At 45.2% G+C, this 16,373-nt stretch overlaps 1 protein-coding gene across 1 annotated transcript in view; it reads left to right on the plus strand.

Annotated features, from left to right (window-relative positions):
• The first annotated feature begins 699 nt into the window (after positions 1-699).
• The window catches only part of LOC124152088 (toll-like receptor Tollo), a 38,754-nt gene continuing 23,080 nt past the window's right edge, over positions 700-16,373 (plus strand). The window contains exon 1 of the mRNA XM_046524840.2: positions 700-933. The gene's annotated coding sequence lies outside the window, so the exon portion shown is untranslated. The remainder of the gene's footprint in view (positions 934-16,373) is intronic.

A 16,373-nucleotide genomic window follows, 5' to 3' on the forward strand; every position in this document is an offset into this window, starting at 1 on the left:
TCCACCATCCACCACCCTGCGTCCCATTCTAATGCACATCCAGACATTCAAACCTATCACGCGCCCCAATCCCCACCCCTCCCTCTATACGTTCGACCGCCTCCGTGGTCTAGTGGTAGAGCGTCCGCCCGGTTCAATCCCCGTCGCGTCATACCAAAAGACGTTAAAAACATAGTTCTTGTTGTTACCCTGTCTGGCGCTCGGCATTAAGGGGGTAAAAATAGGACTGGTCGGCTTGGAGTCAGTATACTGTGTCTGAGTGGGGTATTCATGTTTAACTGCGGCATGGTATCTTAGTGAGCTAGCACTATAAATCGGCATCAGTCCGGACAAGCACAAGCAGCCACACACACACACACACGTGCATACACGTCACTATAAGGTCCAATATTCTTGGACGCGACGTTAAACCCCTTTCACCTCACCCTCCATACAGTCACATCCATCCCATAAGTACACCCTTCACCATTTCCGGGACAACTATCTCCCGATAATGTCCAAGCAACCTTCATGAGTTGAATGTTTCCCAGTCAGCTAAGTTAACATTGATCACATTGACTAATTGTTGAGATTTGCGGGCTATCAAACGATGGTCATTTAATTCCATTACAGCAACCACATCGACTGCGGCCAATCAATAAGCCCTTGCACGCGCGCGTCTCCGGTTCAAGCAAGAACTTTGGAAGTCTGTGAATTACTGCTGACTTGGAGCTGATGCACTGGGAAAACACTGATTCAATTATATGTATTGAATTAGCTGATAGGCACAATATCGACAGTTCGTGTATAGATCGATATACAGAGGGCATGCGGAAGTGAGAGGTCACGTGGGGTCAGGCAGCGCCGGGAGGACTCGGCGGAGGACAGCGCCTGGGAGACAAGGGGCAAGTCGAGACAGAGGTGGTTGTTCTTCGGCAGCAATATCAGCTTTAGGTAAGTCATTATTTCATTTCTGTGTTTATCACATTTTCAGAGAATTTTACCCTTTACATATATCGCTTTAAGCTTATGATAGACTTGTTATAATGTAAACACCGAATGTTGACACTCTCGATCATACGGGACTTCGTCACATCCTAAATGTCAAAAATAATTGATGCGCATTGTGACGACTGTCAACGTACATTTTTGAATGAAAGTAGTTGTATGTATTGTATTGTATTGTATTGTATTGTATTGGGTTGGACCATCTGTCTAGTGAGACTTGACCAATATCTCCATGCCTTCACGTATGCAGAGACAGTGTATGTTTGAGAAAATATATTAGCCATGTTTAATTTTGTATGGCTAAAACTGCCATAACGAATTCAAGTTCATCACAGGCTGCACGTTCGCTGAGCCAGCTGTAGATATGAAGCTGGCCCGCACGGCAGGGAAATTAAACGCAACCATTCTTTATTAGCTTCTGTAATTTCAATAACAAATATCCTGTTAGATATCACACACACTGCAAATATCATCCACGACGTTGGGCTCGCTGGATTTTAGTTGGACTCAAACTTGTTAAGGATGAATTTCGTTACAAACGTTGCGAGATATTTTCATTATTTTCCAAGACATGACATTGATCGATTGTGTCAGCGTGCAATTATCTGTCAATTATGTAGAATAATTGACAAAACACGTTTGGTCTTTTCATTGTTGTAGCACTCTGAAATGTATCGGAATACTAAACATATTGCAGTGTGGCGCCATGTGTTTTTATTCAAAACCGATGTGATGGCTGTTTCTAGGGTTTCTTAACTCGTAACTGTAACATCCGTCAATACTATTTCCAAATTGTTATTTTAATATGATACTATCCGTTATCTAGTCTTATGCGTCAGCGTATTTTCCTTCGCAGTGTGTCGTTGCTATTACATCCGAATGTATCTTAAACCTGGACAATCCCTTTACGAGGGAGGTTGGGTAGCCTAGTAGTTAAAGCGATCGCTCGTCAGGCCTAAGACCGGGTTCGATTCCTCACGTGTGACGCCCATTTCTGGTGTCCACATGATATTGCTGGAATATTGCTAAAAGCGGCGTAAAATCATACCCACTCACTATCAGTTTACATCTACTGAACCTGGTGTGTCTGTTTACATCCAATCTGCCTCGGTCTCTCTTCTACCCACATGTACTTCGCCATATAAGGGCAATAATGATGAACGCGACGTTAAACACCATTCAAACCACTTACCACTTCTAACGTCTATCGAAACTGTCAGTGAGTGAGGTGTTCCACCACTGTAGGGGACACAAGAAAATGTTTCCCAGAGTGTACCCATTTGGGGAATCGAACCATGGTGTTCAACGGCACGGACCAACGCTTTATCCACAAGGCTACCTTACCGCATCTCGAAAATACAAAAGTTTGAGAAATGCAACTACCGATCTATAACTATACTTAAATTATTTATCAGCTCATCCATAGTGTTCGATAATAGTTTGAGACAAGTGATTATGAAAGATAGACCCACAATACCGCGTGATAGGTAATACTTTTCACATCTTCATTATTAAAGGAAGCGGTGGGGTAGCCTAGTGGTTAAAGCGTTCGCTCGTCACTCCGAAGGCCCGGGTTCGTTTCCCACATGGGTACAATGTTTGAAGCCCATTTCTTGTGATTATTGCTGGAATATGTCCCAAACCGGCTGAAAAACATACTCACCCATTTAATCATTATGAAATACTCTTGACGTCGTCTGCTAAATATCTGTAAAGGACTATCAAGGACACAAACATTTTTAGGATAAGTAAATATGATTACTGAGTCCCGACAGGTTCAATTTAGCCAATGGTTTCCAAGATACATAGGTTGTGTGATAATTAGCAAGTAATTATTATATAATATACAGACCCGAGCTATGATTCATAGGTCATAATTTACAACTGCCAAATGTCACCAGCGAATCCAGTAGTACAACACTGCTTAATGAAATACAGTACAAAAATATATTTGACCGTTGTTTTCTCTGTGAAATATCTTAAAACTAAACAACATCCTCAAGACAGTAAACATGGCCTGTTGGTATGACACTAAGCTGGCCGCACAAATAATCAGCAACCTGAGCACAATCCTTTCACCCCCCGTCTAACGCCAAGATTGGATACTCGCCGATAAGCCAGACACGATTGATCGACCTTTTCAGCATCAGAAAAACAGTTGTCAAGGAACCAGGGGGGCTGCTCAATAGAATCTCCCCGTCTGTCATATAATTTCAAATGTCGTGCACATGACCAGCCATTTGATTCAGCGTGCGGGTGAAACTGGTTGGTCCGCGATACGACAAGGCATTTATGAATCATCAGTTAATTGTGAGAAATAGTAAAGAAAGGAGTAATAGTTACTCTATCTCGTCCAGACCCGCCCTCCGATGCCCCCTTACCCATCCAACTATCTCCGCCTGGCTGCACGTGAAGCAAGCCCATTTCGGGTATCGAATCATCTCCGGGCAACGGGAGTTTGCGTCACGTGGGATTAATTTTTCCGAGTATTGTTTCAAATAGGAATTTAGAGACATCACGTGACTGATCATATCATGAGTATTCTCTTTGTGTCAGTGAGTTTCAAACCAAGTGGAAGACACACAAGGGATGTTTGTTTGTATTGGGACGAGGTTCTTCAATTATTTGCTAAGCTAAAGTGATCACAGGCTGTAGATTCCCCCGTCATCCTTTTAATGTATAGTGTACAGATATAATCTAATATTTTCTACATCGCTTTTACGTTTCAAGTAATAGCCGTATGTCATTAGGCTTCGGTGTAGCGTTACAATGCAATCTTTTCCCGGCTAAAAAGAATTAAATTTCCAAGTGATCAATAATCATTTCTACCAAAGAGAATAGATTTGTTTTAATTTTTCTGGTACGTTAACTTGGTTAAACATGTGGAAGCGCTGGCGGAGAATTATATTTGCGGAGCAGGCTTCAGCAAGGTCTCACCGGAAGTCCAGTCGTGGCATGTCCGCCATCTTGGTCTCATCGCGTGCATGGGTTGTAAACACGTATACATGTTTATGATGTATGGCCAGTACATATTGGTCGCATCCACAGCAGGGTAAACAAAGGTAGATCACATGAAATCATTAACCTGTGTTTTCACCAACAATATAAACACCTCGCGCCATATTGCTCAAATAAAAAAACAGACTGATGTGATTCATCCCTTTGACAAGTCATGCCACCTGGCGGCCGTTGTATAAACTAGGTGTATAGATACAACCTGTTAAAGGCGGACAAGACTACCCGGACTGTATCCATAATATGCCATGCAAATGTTGGTACATGTTATACAAGCAACACGAGAAGCTCGCTGTATAAACCTGGTTATGACGTCACACCTAGGCAGCAAAATCAGGATGGGCAGATTATCATATTGTCTTACTTAGAGTGAGTGAGTTGGGTTTTACGCCGCTTTGAACAGTATTCCAGTTATACCGCGGCCTGCCAGCTTAATGTGGGAGGAAAGCCCGAAGTGATGCAGGTCTCAGACGTTTACCACTTTGGCGAAACCCACGAGCAAGGGGTTGTGTTGACAGACCTAGAAACAAACTCTTGGCGAAACGGGATTCCAAGCCACAATAATAGGTTTCTGGTGTGCCCAAGGGAAGCAACTCTGCACCGCGTATTGCGGTGCCTTAGACGACTGGGCCACCCTCTTAAGAAATATGAATAAACAAATATATTTGTATCAAGGGAAGTTCCATATAATTGAATAATTATTTATAACTGTCTGTCCCTAAACTGAGACCGTAATTGAATATTGTGTACGCAACGTTAAACCCAATTTCACCTCACCTAATTGTAAGTCCTAATGGACTATGTTTAAACACGAGATCTGTATCTGGCTTCAACTCTACATATATAAGTTACAAAGTTGCCATTGTGATAACGTTGACCAGAATTAAATCAAACCGCTATAGGCTTGAAACACTAATTAGTTGGATGCTAGCGTTGTTTCTTGGGAGCAGCGGTAAAAATTGACTCATTTTGACTAACAAGGTCTTATAACAAACCTAAATGGAAACGCCGTTTTCATCCTTACCGCCGTCGTTGTCGTCATTGTCGTCGTTCTCACCATTTTCACAACTATTGTAATTGACAACAGATGGTACCTAGACATATTATCTCTGTGTGTCAGTCTGTCTCTCTCTCTGTGAGTGTGTGTGTGTGTCTGTGTGTGTGTCTGTGTGCGTGTCTTTATCCTGTGACAGTCTTTCTTATATTGAAGCTTTAGCTTTAACTCTAAGCTCAAGCGGCGTCTGGCCATGATATTAGTCTTACAATATCTACACATATCAAAATAACACAACTGAGTATGCAAACAAAAACAATCTGTCAAAACAACATATTTTCCTAAATTTGAATTGGGGGCACGGGTGGCCCAGTCGTCGAAGGCGTTGCGATTCGCTGTGCAGAGTTGCCTCCCTTGGGCACGCCAGACACCTGTGATTGTGGGTTCGAATCCCGATTCGCCCCGATTATGTTTCTAGGTTTGTCAGCACCTTACCCGTGCTTGTTGGTTTCACCAAAGTGGTAAACGTCTGAGACCTGCATCACTGCGGGCTTTCCTCCCACATTAAGCTGACACGCCGTGATATAACTGGAATAATGTTAAAAGCGGCGTTAAACCCAACTCACTCACTTAATTTGAATTTATTTTTCTACTTCCCCTGGCATGTTCTGTAATAGTATTCTATCATATGTATTACCAACGTGGCATGTAAACCAGATGTGTGTCGCATAACGGATCGTGCGTGACGTATAATGAAAATTATCTTTCCATATGTCATATAACGAAACTCTTCAAACATCACTAAATAATCCCAACCTCTGTGACTCAGGTCACGTACAACCGAGTCTTATCATCAACACTGGAATGTGGAGGTATTCATCAGTGTATATCCTGTGTAGATAGATCTTACATCGTCGTCACAGCGTGGATAAGCACATGCGGATATTCTTCTCATATTACCCAGATGACTTTGCGACAATCTCATTTCCGCTTTTGCCAATTGCAATCGTTTTAGAATGGACGTAAACAGGCACCGTGTAGATTGCAGTGCTGAAGTATTCCCTTGATGACATTCTTCCCGTGTCCTGGTTGGGAATCATATTCTGTATTGTTAAAGGAGATGGGAATTTTCTATCCCCGACTGGTTGATGAGGTGTATTTATGTCATTGCACTTTACTCGGCGAAATAGGGCATTTGGCCGCAATATACGAGTCAGGTCACGGGTACCTGTCATAGTCATGGTCACACTACTTCCGGTCTAGTTCTGTTAACCGACACATTATGTAATACTTGGGCACTAGGGTAGCCTAGTGGTTAAAGCGTTTGCTCATCACGCCTTGGGTCCGGGTTCGATTACCCATATGGATACAATATTTTGTGTTTTTTTGGTTGGTTTGTTTGTTTTTGTTTGTTTGTTTGGTTGGTTGGTTTTTGTTTTGTTTGTTTTTTTGTTTGTTGATGTTATTGTTTGTTTTGTTTTTGTTGTTTTTTAATTTTTAATTTTATTTATTTATTTATTTACTTTTTGTTTGGGGGTGGGGTGTGTGTGTGTTTAACGCCGCACTCAGCAATATCCCAGCTATATGACGGTGGTCTGAAATAATCGAGTCTGGACCAGACAATCCATTTGGGATACGATGACATGCATCAACCAAGTCAGCGAGCCTGACCACCCTATCCCGTTAGGCGCCTCTTACGACAAGCATAGTCGCCTTTTAAGGTAAAAATAAGCATTATTTACATGTTTACAATTTTTAACAAATTTTCAAATTCAACCTGTATCAGGGGCCTATGATAAAATTAAATGCATTCCACAGTCGTGGTAGAGGACATGGACCCCAGCTGTGCTGCACATGTGGCTATAGACTCGCCGACCTCCTTGCTTGATGATTCATATTACATGAACAGAGTAACTATACTGACGGGCAAAAGAAAGTAAGCACTGAAAATTGTATTTGAGCAAAACATGACAAAACGTTTTCAAAACGTTAGAAGTCTGAAAACAGTCGCCGAAACACCGCAAACGTAAGGTCCAAACCACAATAATGATACCTGTATCAAATACACCACCATCGAAAATCCATTTCTTGTTTGTTTCATTTTTAGTCACCATCAAACATGGGTGTGAACTTTCTTTTGTATTTCGTTTGTACAAAAAGGCCCTTGGCCTACAGGTACTGAATAAAATGTGTGCGTGCGTGTCCCTGAACGCACCCCTGCCCCCTCGCCGACACACACCCCAAACTGTCTCCACACCGACACACACCCCTCCCCCCTAGCCAACACACACCCCAAGCTGTCCCCACACCGACACACACCACTGTCCCCACACAGACGCACAGCACTGTCCCCTCACCGACACACACCCCAAGCTGTCCCCACATCCACACACAGCACTGTCCCCACACAGACACACACCGACACACACCACTGTCCCCACACCGACACACAGCACTGTCCCCACACAGACACACACCCCTGTCCCCACACCGACACACACCCCAAGCTATCCCCACATCCACACACACCACTGTCCCCACACAGACACACACCCCTGTCCCCACACCGACACACAGCACTGTCCCGACACAGACACACACCCCAAGCTGTCCCCACATCCACACACACCACTGTCCCCACACCCCTGTTCCCACACCGACACACACCCCTGCCCCCACACCGACACACAGCACTGTCCCCACACAGACACACACCCCTGTCCCCACACCCACACACAGCACTGTCCCCACACCGACACACAGCACTGTCCCCACACAGATCACAGCACTGTCCCCACACCGACACACACCCCTGTCCCCACACCGACACACACCACTGTCCCCACACAGACACCCAGCACTGTCCCCACACACAGCACTGTCCCCACACCGACACACAGCACTGTCCCCACACAGATCACACCACTGTCCCCACACCGACACACACCCCTGTCCCCACACCCACACACACCACTGTCCCCACACCGACACACAGCACTGTCCCCACACAGATCACACCACTGTCCCCACACAGACACCAAGCACTGTCCCCACACCCACACACACCACTGTCCCCACACCCACACACACCACTGTCCCCACACCGACACACAGCACTGTCCCCACACAGATCACACCACTGTCCCCACACCGACACACTCCTGTCCCCACACCCACACACAGCACTGTCCCCACACCGACACACAGCACTGTCCCCACACAGATCACAGCACTGTCCCCACACCGACACACACCCCTGTCCCCACACCGACACACACCACTGTCCCCACACAGACACCCAGCACTGTCCCCACACACAGCACTGTCCCCACACCGACACACAGCACTGTCCCCACACAGATCACACCACTGTCCCCACACCGACACACACCCCTGTCCCCACACCCACACACACCACTGTCCCCACACCGACACACAGCACTGTCCCCACACAGATCACACCACTGTCCCCACACAGACACCAAGCACTGTCCCCACACCCACACACACCACTGTCCCCACACCCACACACACCACTGTCCCCACACCGACACACAGCACTGTCCCCACACAGATCACACCACTGTCCCCACACCGACACACACCCCTGTCCCCACACCGACACACACCACTGTCCCCACACAGACACCCAGCACTGTCCCCACACACAGCACTGTCCCCACACAGACACACACCACTGTCCCCACACCGACACACACCACTGTACCCACACAGACGCACACCACTGACCCCACACCCACACACACCACTGTCCCCACACCCACACACACCACTGTCCCCACACCGACACACAGCACTGTCCCCACACACCACTGTCCCCACACCCACACACAGCACTGTCCCCACACAGACACCCAGCACTGTCCCCACACCGACACACACCACTTTCCCCACACAGACACCAAGCACTGTCCCCACACCCACACACACCACTGTCCCCACACAGACACACACAACTGTCCCCACAACCACACAAACCCCTGCCCCCTCACCGACACACACCCCAAGCTGTCCCCACACCGACACACACCACTGTCCCCACATCCACACACAGCACTGTCCCCACACAGACGCACAGCACTGTCCCCACACAGACGCACACCACTGTCCCCACACAGACGCACACCACTGTCCCCACACAGACGCACAGCCCTCCCAAATACCTCCTTTCTGTCCTTTTGGGTATTCTCAGCTGTTAATAACTTCATTAAATCCACCGAAAGGGTCAGGGATGACCTTTGTCCTTGCAACTGTCCAGCCGCCGGCGACGTTACAGGATCTATTCCGGGGATTCCCCTCGGGAGGGCGTGGCTTGTGACTGGACGACCGATCATCCTCATGAGACGGGGGATTATGTCATACCCGCCCCGACTATTCACCCCGGGCGTATGGTCACGTCAGTTTTAGTTACATCAGGTTGTCTTTTGTTTCAAAGCGCTTCTGCTCAAGCAAGACGATATCATATTTCAAGACATCTCTTGATTATTCAAGCGATATCATCTTAATTGTGTAGCGTCCTTTGCTTTTTACAGATGTTTAAGTTAACAGACAGAAAGCTTAATTGTCCTCCTTGGACTCGGCAGCATTGTTTCATCTGGAAGCCAAGTTGATGTAATTAGCCGTCGAGGGATTGCAGCAACCACGGCATACGTTTTACATTCAAACAAATACTCATCACCAACCCGTCGGCTGTGTGAGTCGTTGTGGCTGTGTGTTTTCATCTTATCAGGGGGTGGGCTGAGGGTCTTCTGGGGTTGGCGCACAAGTAGCACATACGACTTAGCGCCGTGTTTGTTAGTTTGTTGCTTGACGCCGCACTCAGCAATATTCCAGCTGTATGACGGCGGGATTTAAATAATCGAGTCTGGACCAGACAATCCAATCGGGATACGATACCATGCATCAACCAAGTCAGCAAGCCTGACCACCCGATCCCGTCAGTCGCCTCTTACGACAAGCATAGTCGCCGTTTGGTAAGCATGGGTTACTGAAGATCTATTCTAACCGGGATCTTCACGGGTCGATACAATGTGTAAAGCCTATTTCGCCGGGATATTCCTGGAATATGCCTAAAAGCGGCGTAAAACCATATGAAAGATTCTGATGGTCCTTAATTTCTTTTGAGTTGTATACATCAACAATGGCAGGATTGATAGCAGATTGTCTTGTCAAGGTGTGAAGTTACATTAGGATCAACTAGCACACAAAGACAGCTAGATATTACTAGTTAATATTTTGTTGTTGTTTTTTAACGCCGCACTCAGCAATATTCCAGCTATATGACGACTGTCTACAAATAATGAAGTCTGAAACGGACAACCCAGTGATTGACATCATGAGCACCGATCCACGCAATAGGGATACGATGACATGCATCAACCAAGTCAGCGAGCCTTACCACCGGATCCCGTTAGTCGCCTCCTACAAGAAGCATGGGTTGCTGAAGACGAATTCTAACCCGGATCTGACAATATTGAAATGATATTATACTGCTGTTCAAAAGAAGTTGTTTTTTTCCATATGTATAGTTAATCTAACAGGGCTGGTGGGTATTGCAACACACAGCCTTCAAACTGTGGGGTTTCTTTAACTTGTTTTGGGTAGTATATATCTGGTATAGTCCTGTTACATTTCCATGCTTTTCTAACCATGTAAAGGTCATACAAGGGTCAAGGACGCGAGCACTGACCACCATACCACTAATATGTGTTGGTATGGAAGGAAAATGCGACTAACAATACAGGAGTTAGTGATGGTCTGTGTGGGACAGTGTCAATAGCAATAGATTAGTGCAAGTAGCACAACCTCGCCAATATAATTATGCAAGTAATTTTCGTGTGAATATGGAACTGATTTTAAATGGCACTTCGAGATCGTTCGACGGTTTTGTTATGGCTCCACCCTGTTATCACCCATGGTGTTATTCCATCCTCCCTGTTATCATCAACGATGTTATTCCACCCTCCCTGTTTTTATCAACGGAGTTAGTCCATCCTCCCTGTTATCATCAACGATGTTATTCCACCCTCCCTGTTATCATCAACGATGTTATTCCACCCTCCCTGTTTTTATCAACGGAGTTAGTCCATCCTCCCTGTTATCATCAACGATGTTATTCCACCCTCCCTGTTTTTATCAACGGAGTTAGTCCATCCTCCCTGTTATCATCAACGATGTTATTCCACCCTCCCTGTTTTTATCAACGGAGTTAGTCCATCCTCCATGTTATCATCAACGATGTTATTCCACCCTCCATGTTTTTATCAACGGAGTTAGTCCATCCTCCCTGTTATCATCAACGATGTTATTCCACTCCAACCTTTTATCGTCAACGGAGTTAGTCCATCCTCCCTGTTATCATCAACGGAGTTAGTCCATCCTCTTTGTTATCATCAGTGGTGTTATTCCACCCTCCCTGTTATCATCAGTGGTGTTATTCCACCCTCCCTGTTATCATCAACGGAGTTAGTCCATTCCCCCTGTTATCATCAACGGATTTAGTCCATCCTCTTTGTTATCATCAACGGAGTTATTCAATCATTCATTTGTTATAATCAATGGTGTTATTCTACCCTCCATGTTATCATCAACGGCGTTATTCAATCATTAATTTGTTATCACCAATGGTGTTTATTCGACATCGATCCGATACCCAACCCCACCCCACCATCCATATTGTGTTAGTTCATTCTTCACATTGTCATCAACGGTGCTAATATCCTTCGTGGTTTGTTTTATATTCATCATAGTCTTTTTTTTCAATTCTGCTATTCCACCGAACATGTCTATCCCTAGTGATCTTATCCAATCTTTCATCTAAATCCTAACGGTGTTACCTCATCTTTCCTTAACTACCCATTGGTGTTATCTAGTCATCCTGGTGCGACTGCTTCATCATCCGACCTCTAAGGTCCGCCAATCAATGGTGTTCTCCGAGAGCCACGGCGATGGAGTGACACGGCCATTCTCATTGAAGTCCCGTAATTCGCGGCAAAGTTTCTCCTGGGCAAGTTACCAAAGATTGAGTTGAGTGTTCCTGGAATCGATGTGCATGGGAGAAACGCACTGTATTGATGGAATGGGTGTCGTGCAGTCATTGATTGCCCGGTGTCCGGGGAGAGCTTCCCCGTGTCAGATTACATAGCCAGGATACAGCACTGAGAAATATGTATTAAATATTTAGATTGGATCTCCTTGAACTCTTACCGTGTAGACCTGAAGTACATACAGGCGGTATTGGGTTTATGATTCATGGGAGCGAAATAATAATGTGGTCGTACACAGTTGCATAAACACAATGAATAATGACAGGCGTTGTGATTGTGTCAAGTTCTGTTCCTCCATCCTGATTCTACGTCAGTCCTTTATGGTATACATAACGTCGGTTCATGATTGTAGCCACACAGAAGGAGCATTCCCACGCAAATATTTTCGTTTCTCTTCTCTTTGAGTGAGTGTTTGTTGTTTAACGCCGTATATTGCAGCTATATGGCGGCGGTCTGTAAATGATCGAGTCTGGACGAGACGCTTCAGTGATTGACATCATGAGCACCGAGCTACGCAATTGGCATACGATGACATGCATCAACCAAGTACTCGAGCCTGACCACCCGATCCCGTTAGTCGCCTCTTCCGGAAAGCATTGGTTGCTGAAGACCTATTTCACCCCTGATCTTCAAGGGTATTCTTCGTTTGAATGGCTGAGTGAGTGAGTTGGTTTAACGCCGCTTTGAACGGTATTTCACTTATGTCACAGCGTGTCTGGTTAATGTGGGAGGAACGCCCGAAGTGATACAGGTTTCAGACTTTTAGCACTTTCGTGCAAGCCACGGGCACTGTTATGGTTCTAACAAACCGGGGAGAAACTGGATTCGAACCCACAACAATAGGATTCCCGCTTGCCTAATGGACACAACTCAGCACAGCGAACTGCGACGCCTCAGACGATCTCCATCTTAGGGGACTGATGAGACAACCACGGACAAGGGGACCTACCTTCCTCGGAATCCCTAAAATGAAATCTGAAATCCTAAAACTTGAACACAGAGGCAGTTGTCGAGATTATGTGCTTAGCGATCTTGAGACAGCATCACAAGAATTGTAGGAATCAGTTCCTTGTTTAATGGTGCCTTGTATAATGAACCCCTTCGTCCCGAAACCGTTATTCTGTAAACACCACTTTCTGGAAAATTATAGTTAGGAACCCAACATGTAATCACAATACAATAACATAACACGTTACTCAACAACAGTTATTCATTTATCCAGTTGTTTTAATCTTGGCAATTTCACTTGCAACGGTGCTGTCTGGTTTAACGTGGTTTCACCTACTCTGGTTACGTTTGTTATCCTTGTTTCGTTAACAGTAATAATTTCACAATCGTTGAATATCCATAATTACATATTCACTTTTCCATATTCATTAATCCTTAACCTCACAATAAATTAAATTATCTTACTGGCCGCTTTTCAAGATGCTCTACACCATGTAAGGGATCCCTGGTGTCGACACTGGGTCAGTCTCATAGCACAAAGTCGTCGCCGTCATCGCCGTTCCTGGAACGTTGGGGAATATGGTGTAGACCTGTGTTTGTCTACGCAGTCTGATACTTGTCTCGAGACCAACATTAAGTATTATGTTGCTGTCTGAATGGGATATGGGTGATGGAGAATTTGTTGACCCAGGGTCAGCCCAAAGGAGGAAGCTGGGGCGCTAGAGTGACGTTAACAGGGAGACTGACGTCCCGGGGGAGCTATTCAGGCTAAAAGGGCCGGACGCGTACGCTCATGATAGTATTGGGATTGCATCTATGCAAATGTATAAACGACAGACGTTCGTCGGCATTCTCCTGGGAGAATTTGGGTTTTGCTGCCTTGGTATAAAAGAGTGCTTATGGAGTAAAATATCCATGGTTAATGGTCGTTTTAATCGGTGCGCCTCACACGTTGCATAATCTATCTACGGCAACGACTGGAACGGCGAAGATTCTTCCACTTCTTCGGCAATGAAACATGACGCAGTCGCACGTTGGCCCTCGCAAGTTTAAATAATTGATTCTATTTGCGACAAAGAGCCATTACACGGGGATTATTGCTTGGCGAAAAAACAGCAAGTGCATCCTCGGTGTTGCTTAAAGGCACACTCTCGCCAGCCACGATGAAGGGGGTGGGTGAATGCAGGAAGCATATCATTGCCTTTACTAATTGATACAAGAAAAATTAATTTTAACGAGGGTTAATGAAGCTTTGAAAGCCAACTACTGGTAATTGAAGTGCGTATTGTCAGAAATGGCAATTAAAATGTGACTAATGCCATATCCGGTTGTTAAACCTGACTTACGAAGATAATTGTCCCCCTTTGTTGTGAGGTCATCCAAGGTCATCGTGCAGACAATGGCATATTTTGACCTGAAACTTTTTAAGATAAGACGAAACACGCTATGGCAGGGTTGTTCTTGTTTAATCCTTTGGCGAGGGTAAGCCTAAAGGTTATTGCATCACGCCGAAGACCCTGGTTCGATTCTTTACTGAAGCCTTTTTTCTGGGTGTCCACATCTGTGATTTGGCGGATTGTTCTGCCTTGTTCATTCGTTAGTATCTGAACTCATTTTAATTTTCTGAAGTGTTTCGCACGACTGCCGCGGACCCAACATGTAGTGTCATGGCGGGTTTCAATGTGGAGACTGGAACCCCGACATTATGTGTGCGAGGTGAGGTGAGGTGAAATGGGGTTTAACGTCGCGTCCAAGATTATTGCACTTTTATAGCGACGAGCATGTACGTGTGTGTGTGGCTGCTTGTACTAGTCCGGACTGATGCCGATTTATAATGCTCGCCCACTGAGATACGATGCCGCAGTTTAACATGAATACCCCACTCAGACACAGTATACTGACTCCGAGCCGACCAGTCCTTGTTTTAGCCCCTTAATGCCGAGCGCCAGACAGGGCAACAACAAGTACCATCGTTTAATGTCTTTAGGTATGACGTGGCCGGGGATCGAACCTCGGACCTTTCCCTCTCCGGGCGGACGCTCTACCACTAGACCACGGAGGCGGTCCTTATGTGTGCGAAAGGCCATTAGTCAGTGGGTTGTGCCACCAACATTAGATACTAACAACTGATCATACTCGTGGCTTCATTGACTTGACCCCCGTGGGTAAGAGGTGTGACATAGTGGACCGTTGCTCATAATATCAATCACTGGCTTGTCGGTCCAGACTCGATTACTTAAAGGCAGTTGTGATATAGATGGATTGTTCCCGAGTGCAGCGTTAAACAACAAACACACACACAAACACACACACACACGTTGACCTGATATTTGACATGAAATGCTGTCAGTGCTAGCATTCATAAGGGTAAATGTCATATTATGACATTTGTCATTTGAAGCCCTGATTATATTATTTTTTTTAAATTCCAGTATCATGCAATATTTATATATATAATGTACATTATGTACATCTACCTTTCATGTTGATAGTTATATTTATTCCATATGTAGATAGTTTGTACCCTGCCTTACAAGGGTGTTCTGTACAATAAAAATTCTTGATTCTTGACCTTTCTCTTGAGTATCAACAAAGTGGTAACCGTCTAAGACCTGCATTATTTCCAACTTAATTTTCTCCCACATCAAACTGACACGCTGTGATCTATAACTGCATAGTTCCAATCGGCGTTAAACCAATCGGCGTTAAACCAATGTCACTCCCTCACTCATTCGTTCGAAATTAATTAGACTCTGTCGCCGCTCTGGTTGGTCATTTCCCTCCATCTTATGACATTCTAGTTGATATTTTGCAGTGAGATTATGTCTAAATACAAATCGGATATACCACCGCGTGTGGCACGCGCTCGCCGCGTGCTGACCTCACGCGCTGACAATCCCCTGGAGAATTGGACGCTGGTAATCCACTAATCCACATGCACTAAGCCGGCTCGTGTAGCGCGCTTCAAAACAACTGTTTCCTCGTGCAAACCACGTAGTTTCGCCATCATGGGGACGGAAACAACGCCTTACGACGTCGCAGATGCCAACTTCACACCGGTACTTGAATACAGACTACATAACGACCATATGTTTAAACAATGAGCAACGGAAGTCATACATTTCGCAAGAACGTCCATAAACTGTGCACGTCTTTTCAATTGCATTAAAGAGTGATGAGATTTGAACATTACGCAATATGCTTGGCTTAAGGCAAGTTTGACATTCAGGGGTAACAGAGAGTTACATTATGATAAATAACTGCAAATGTGTTTATTTAATTGTCTCAGTTGACGGAGCAGGTTATGAGTCACTATCATGATTCAAGGGAAAAGTGTTTTGCTGCGAGGTCTGTGAGCGGAA

This window comes from Haliotis rufescens, unplaced genomic scaffold, assembly GCF_023055435.1.
Source record: "Haliotis rufescens isolate VD_foot unplaced genomic scaffold, xgHalRufe1.0.p SCAF_32, whole genome shotgun sequence".
Classification (NCBI taxonomy): domain Eukaryota; kingdom Metazoa; phylum Mollusca; class Gastropoda; order Lepetellida; family Haliotidae; genus Haliotis; species Haliotis rufescens.